Below are 7,111 nucleotides of genomic sequence, written 5' to 3'. Positions count from 1 at the left end.
ATACAACAAAAAATAAATTACATTAATTAATTTATTTCGTATTATTCAAAGATAAAAAATATTTGTAGTAAATAAATTATGTAAAATAAACAAACCTTAAATTATAGATTTACAAAAAGTATAGGGCTTAGACCATAGAATAATGAAATTTAGGCGGTTCTCCAATCAGAGTGTTGAATTAGATTAGACAGTGCATATGGGTGGTGAATGAGACCCACACACGAAACAATCCTCTCTCAATTCTGATCGGGGATAAGAACCATGAACTAAAATCGCGGATACGAGGAATTGAAACCAGACGATTAATTGAGCAGGCCTTAGATAACACACCCAACGTATTCTTCAGCCAAACGAAACTACTCAGCCAACCTCTTCTCTCCCACTCTGGAAAGATATACTCATTTGTCTATTTGTTAGGTAGCAAAAACCAAAGGCAAGCAAAGGAAACTGAGTAAAAACCATGAACTCATCACCCAATCCTCCACAGCCGCCGCCTCCTCCGCCGCAGTCTTCCACTTCCACCACTGCCGCAGCAGATGGCTTCGGCAAGAAAATTAGGAAACCTTACACCATTACCAAATCACGTGAGAGCTGGACTGAAGAAGAACACGACAAGTTCCTTGAAGCTCTTCAACTGTATGTTCTTTTTTTTTCCAAAGATGGAAACTTTTGTTCCATTTTTTCCTTTTTTCTTAATGAAAAAAAAAGCTGAATTAAAAGTACCCAATATTTTGATTTCACCCTTTTTTTAGGGAATTTGCCTTTCTCTATGTTGTTTCTTAGTTTCAATTCTTCTGTTTTGGCTAGTAGAGAACTGAGAAAATCTTGATCGAGATTTTCCTTGGTTTAACTGTGAAGGGATGTTTGTTCGGAGAAATTGATTATGTAAACTTGGTTTTCAATTCAAGGTGTTTTGGAGCTCAATTTTTGGTTGGATTTGGTACAAGAATTAACTAGTCATGTTTTTTTAAAGCTTCCTTGTCAGCCTGTATTGTATTGAACGTCGTACGAGGGTGCCAATGGAAATACATTAGCAGCTATTGTCTTGTTCCTCTTTGCGTCTATTAGGAATATGAGCTATAAGGATTGATATTGTTCTATGATAGAAAAAAAAACATCCCTGTTAGCCTGTTAAATAGTTTTCTATCTTTCTTGCTGACTTAGGTTTGATCGTGAGTGGAAAAAGATTGAAGATTTTGTCGGTTCAAAGACAGTTATCCAGGTTTAAAGACGAAGATTTGATGTTTTTTTTTTATTGAGCTAAGGTTTTCAATCTTTATTCTCATTTTGCTTCATTTTTTCAAATGGATATTTTGCTGTCTTTACAGATTCGAAGTCATGCCCAGAAATATTTTTGAAGGTTCAAAAGAATGGGACAGTTGCACATGTGCCGCCACCTCGTCCCAAACGCAAAGCTGATCACCCTTACCCTCAAAGGCCTCTAAAAATGGTTTGGTTTCTAAAACTGGATTGTGATGATTTTTGATTGAATTCTTGGGGTATAATTTCATTTTGACATGCTCTTATAATACCAGTTTTAGTGCCATTACAAGCATCCATGGGTTTTCCTTCTTTGATAAATACCATTCCACCTGGATATGGTCCCTGGGATGAAGCTTCCATGCTAGCAAACAGTGCCTCGAGCAAAATCATGTCACAACAAGATGAATTTTCAAGTCTTCGAGTAGTGGAAGGCATGAATTCTTTTCTATGACAATACCTTTGTTATAAGTAGTAAACTAGATTTCCTAAAGGAAATTTTCCAGCATTTCTTATGCATATAACATTACTGATTCAGGTGATATTGGATCAAAGGGCATAGCAAGGATTTGTAACAGTGATGTTAGTGGCATTGGAAGCTCTAGCCGGGCAGTACCTCATTCTGATATGCCAAAGCAAGGGAAACAAGCATCCATGCTTCACGGTAATTGTATTGATCGTAATCAATTGTTTTCCCTAGTTACTTCATACTTGATGGTATTTGGCTAACTTTGTCTGTTTTGCAGGTATACCTGATTTTGCTGAAGTTTATAGCTTCATTGGGAGTGTCTTCGATCCAGACACCGAGGGTCACGTGCAAAAACTCAAAGAGATGGACCCCATAAATTTTGAAACTGTAAGTCAAAATGACACTTTCTTTTTTTATTTCAACATTTTATAATTGTAGCATCTAAGGAAATACCCTAATTTATGTTATACGTAATTTTCTAGATAGCATATTTGTAACGTTATACGCAATCTTCATTTATATTGATAATGTTTTAGATATGCATATAACGTTATATGCTGGTTTGTAACCTACGAGTCCTCTCCCTCCAAATCAAATATATAGGCACACCAAACAATCTTCATTATTATAGTAATAAGAGACTTACCTTTGGTTTAGAGAAAGCCCAAACTAATTCCTGCTTCCAGTTAAAACTCTTCTATTAACCTTGCAAAAGCTTAAGAATATCTTCACAGACCTTCCTCAAGTAGCTACATCGAAAACCAAATGCTCTCTTCTCAGTTCATTGCAACATAACTTGCATTGAGAATCATTAACAGCTTGCCCTCTTCGAATCATCCGATCTTTCATTGGGAAATTATCCAAAATAGACTTCCAAGCTATTATTGACTGTCTTGGAATATGCAAATGGAACCAAATGAGTCCATGCCACACCACCCTTTCTCGCTTCAATCTTATTTCAGACCAAATCTTAGTAACCGAGATCTTTCTATGACCTGGTATAAGCAGATGATGAATATTAATGACCTCCTCTCTTAATTTCAACGTTTTCCTTGAGATCCAGTTCAGATTTGCTTTAGGTAACACATACCAAAAATCAGATTCTTTGAAGATGTAAGCTTGCAGACAAGCAATCCAGATTGAACCTTCCCCCGCTAGAAAACTTACTAATTTCAGGACACGCCTTGTTCAAGCCCTCCAAATCTTTCATCCCCAATCCACCTTCAGCCTTCAACAAATAGATTTGAGACCGGCTGACTCTTGCACCAGCAACTGCTATATCCTGAACCCTCCAAAAATATCTCATACACAGCTGATGATCCTCTTCAAAACCATTTTAGGCAAAACGAAGTGCCTGCACCTGTAATTTTGAATATTAAAGATAACTGACTGTATTAATTGCATTCTCTCAGCATAACTGAGCTGGCTTGCTACTCAGCTATTTATTTTTCCTTTTGTTTTCTCCAAAAGAGGCATACAATCTGTTTCAGACAGTTTCATTGTGACAAAGGGCACCTGCAAGTATCTCCTAGGTTTTCCCTCCTTAAAACAAAAAATCTCACTTTTATTAGTATTCAGCCGCAATCAAAGAATTCAGGTAAAACTGATTTAGAACACTCCAAATACCAACAGCGGAATCAATAGTCCCCTTGGAAAAGACCATAATGTCATCCATGTAACAACAGTGAGACGGCTCAACTTCGTGACATTTAGGATTAAATTTGAAGATTCCATTAGCTGCAGCTGCTTCCAGTATTCTAGATAATGCACTCATCGCTAACACAAACAGGTAAGGGGACAAAGAGTCCCCTTCCCAATGCCTCTGTCACCCTTGAAATAACCCTCAAGTCATCCATTAATGGAGATGGAGAACCTAGGAGTAGTTATGCTGTCTTTAGTCCAATTGACAAAAAATTCTGGGTACCTCAGTGCTTCAAGCACGTTCAAAATAAATTCCCAGCTAATGGAATCGCATGCATTTTGTAAATCTATCTTAACAACACATCTAGGAGAAAAAGAACCCACCAATTCTTGAGCCATAAGGATATTATAAAAAATACTCCTATCTTCAATGAAAACACTTTGACTACTTGAGATTATTCCAGGAAGATACTTTTTTAACCTTTTTGCCATGATTTTCGTGATGCATTTGTACACCACAGAGTAGCAGGAAATCAGCCTGACTCCTTGACATGATTCAGATTATTTGTTGTTGGAACTAACACCACAACAGTAGAGTTAAAGGCATGACTAATTCTGACTTTTGAAAGAAATGTTGCACAGCTTTTACAAGATCCTCCTCTACCACATCCCAAGCTGCCTTGAGAAACAAGCAGTATACCCATTGAAGCCTGGGGGCTGGGGCTCTATCACTCCTTTGCCCCCTAAAATTTGTCTTGTTCTAAATCGTTTGAGTTACTGTATGTAATACCTTCTCTTATGCCATGCAGGTTTTGTTACTGATGAGAAACCTCACCGTTAACTTGTGTAGTCCAGATTTTGAGCCAATTGTAAGTATTTAAGTTTATGTTTATATTTCACTTTCACACATTATTTCCGTTACGAATTTATTGGCATAGGAAACTATATGCTTTCGATCTTTTTCTTCCCATCAATGTAAACTTTTCTCATGAGTGCTACTTCATATGCATATTCGTCTATAATGTTCGAGTACTCTTATAATTCAACTCCTTCCCGGTTATTTTAACAAGAGAATATATATAATTGAAAGACCGTTCTTAAATGTTTTGACTTCTTGTTCTCCTTGGTTGTTGCAGAGGAAGGTCCTGTCCTCATACGATGTCAAAAAAAACCCGGTGGGAGTTACCAAAGGAATTATTCCCCCAAACCAAATGAATGATATTTTGTGTTAAGCTGTTTATTATGTAGGATTTGCTGGGAAGTGCCAGCCTTAAATATTTTACTCCTGCCTGCTGCAACTGAAATCCAATTTCTGTTTTCTTTTGACTGCTATCTTCAATCTAAAGTGTGTAATGGGAATTGGGGTAGCATGCTTTTGAGGTTACTAGGTGAAGGAGTTGCAGCCAGCAGCCTATAGGAAATGTTGGAAATGATTGAGTGGAAGAAAGGGTTTCTACCACCGACTCTCAAGCTCACCGTCTTCCAGCGAGATCAAACAGAAGGGTTTGTCACCATGTTTTTACTTATTAACCAGATAAGTTGTGTACATTCTTGTCAGGTTGGTTTATCAGCCGTTTTTTTTTTTCGTAGTTGCTCGAAGTATGGCCTGATTATAGAAATGAAACTAGGAGAATTTGAAGATAAGTGTAAGGATCTTGATTCTGCCATTTGAATGTAGCTAGAAGCATCTCCATGACAAAACATGATAGATTTCTTATTTATTCTCATATCGGTTTATTAACATATAACTCTTAGTTTGACTAAATATTGGTGGGATGATGGATGGTACAAAGATCATTAGCCCCGGGTTGCTGAGATTCAAAGCATTCATGACCTCAATGAAGAAAACTCACACATTGATCAGCTGAGTGTTGCAGGCTTCTGGTGGAGGATTTGTTTTCACCATCTTTTAGCTCTCATTAGAAAAATTTAGGGTAAATTAGATACAAAATTGTTGTTTAAAGATTTATTTGATGTTTTAATAGTTTAAGAGTAAAATTAAATATTAACCTTTTTTTTAACATTGATACATAATTAATTTAATAGGAATGACGGTGGAGTAATCATTTTATTATAAATCAATAATGTTAGTGATCAATTTGTTACTTTTGAAATTTCAGTAGGAAAAATAAAAATATATGCAAACATTAGTGATTATTGTGTAATTTATCCTATGTGCTACTTTTCAGTCAGACACTTCTAACGTGAGCCATTTCAAGTTACCAAAAGTTAAGAGTTTATACTTTTAGCCTAGTTAATGGTAAGATGTAGTCGTGGATCTAGAAATATTCTTGAGAGTGAATATATATATATATATGTTAACAATATAAAATTTTGAATGATGCGAACACAAGTAAGATTTTGAAGTGGATATTATAATTAAAATAAATAATTGATCGAAAAAATTCAAATTTTAAGTAGTCACGTGCCCATTCTCGTAATATTGTGGATCCACCGATACTGGAGCAGACCCGAGGCCCATTTTTCACATACTTGTTAACCCATTTATTTATAGGGTTCTTTTATGCCATATCTTCATATTGCAATTCTTTCTTGGGATACTTCTGGTTTTGGACCAGGCTTAGGGATTAAATCAGTTTAAAGAGTTAATTGCACTTAATACCCTCAAATTATGTCTAGATTATATATTAGTATCTAAATTTTAAAATATTTTCATTGTCTCAAACTATTGATATGGTTTGAATCAGGTCATTTCTTCAATCTAACAATCTACTAGAGTGCTCTAAATATTAATTGGTTTTTAATATGACAATCTGAGTTGAACGATAACCTGTTGACTGATATATGATAAAATTTGATCTCATGATCTCAAACGATTATCATATCTCAGTCAGTATATTAAAGTCCAACTTATATTGTTGTTAGTTTTTAATGGAAAATGACGAGTTTAGAACATAATAAATAGTATGATCATTTTGTAACTTTTAATAGTTGAGGGACTCAACAAAGCAACTCTCTATAGTTGAAAGATCATTTTGTAACTTTTAATAGTCAAGAGACTCAACAAAACAATATCTTATTGTCAGGGGATCATTTGTGTACTTTACCTTATATTTTATAAAAACAAAAACTTATGTTGCAATTTTCGTTTCTCATATGAACTAACCCAGGAATCAGATAACATTGTATATGATTACCCCAAAATCTTAGATAATATATTAAAATATTTTTGCTTACCAAGATTAACATATTATGAATAATGAATTGTGAGTGTAGTTCTATACTTCTCCCTATCCGGCGATTTTCCCTAAAATCACCCTACACCTATATTTCCCTTAATCATCGTTCAGGCTATATTTCTCAATATAATATCCTTAGTAGTAAAGTGTGCCCCTGCACCGCACTTTACACCATGTGGGGTAAGGTGCGTCCCCTACAACGCGTCTTGTTAAACGTGTAAAAATTCGGATGCTAATTTTATAAATATTTTTAAAGTGGTACCTAATATTAATTAATTTATGTTAGGGTGATATTTGTGTAAAAAAACCAACTTTATCTATTTATTTTTTGTGATATTATTTTTAACTACAGTTAATAATGTTTATTGACTTTTAAAATTAATTGTTTAAAAATATTAAAATAAACTTTTAATTACAATTGGGAGATCAATGCATTATTATTCACTTTTTAAAAAAAATAAAGAAAATTCAATAAAAATGAATTAAAAATGAATAAAATTCAATAAAAATATAATGTAAAGCTAAAAATATCACATCTTTA

At 34.6% G+C, this 7,111-nt stretch overlaps 1 pseudogene; it reads left to right on the top strand.

Annotated features, from left to right (window-relative positions):
- The first annotated feature begins 378 nt into the window (after positions 1–378).
- LOC120198559 lies at positions 379–4,956 on the top strand (annotated as a pseudogene).
- The last annotated feature ends 2,155 nt before the right edge of the window (positions 4,957–7,111 follow it).

Source organism: Hibiscus syriacus, unplaced genomic scaffold (assembly GCF_006381635.1).
Source record: "Hibiscus syriacus cultivar Baekdansim isolate YM2019G1 unplaced genomic scaffold, ASM638163v2 tig00117056_pilon, whole genome shotgun sequence".
Lineage (NCBI taxonomy): Eukaryota > Viridiplantae > Streptophyta > Magnoliopsida > Malvales > Malvaceae > Hibiscus > Hibiscus syriacus.
Note: the sequence above shows the minus strand (reverse complement) of the source record. Positions and strands in the feature narration are given on the sequence as shown.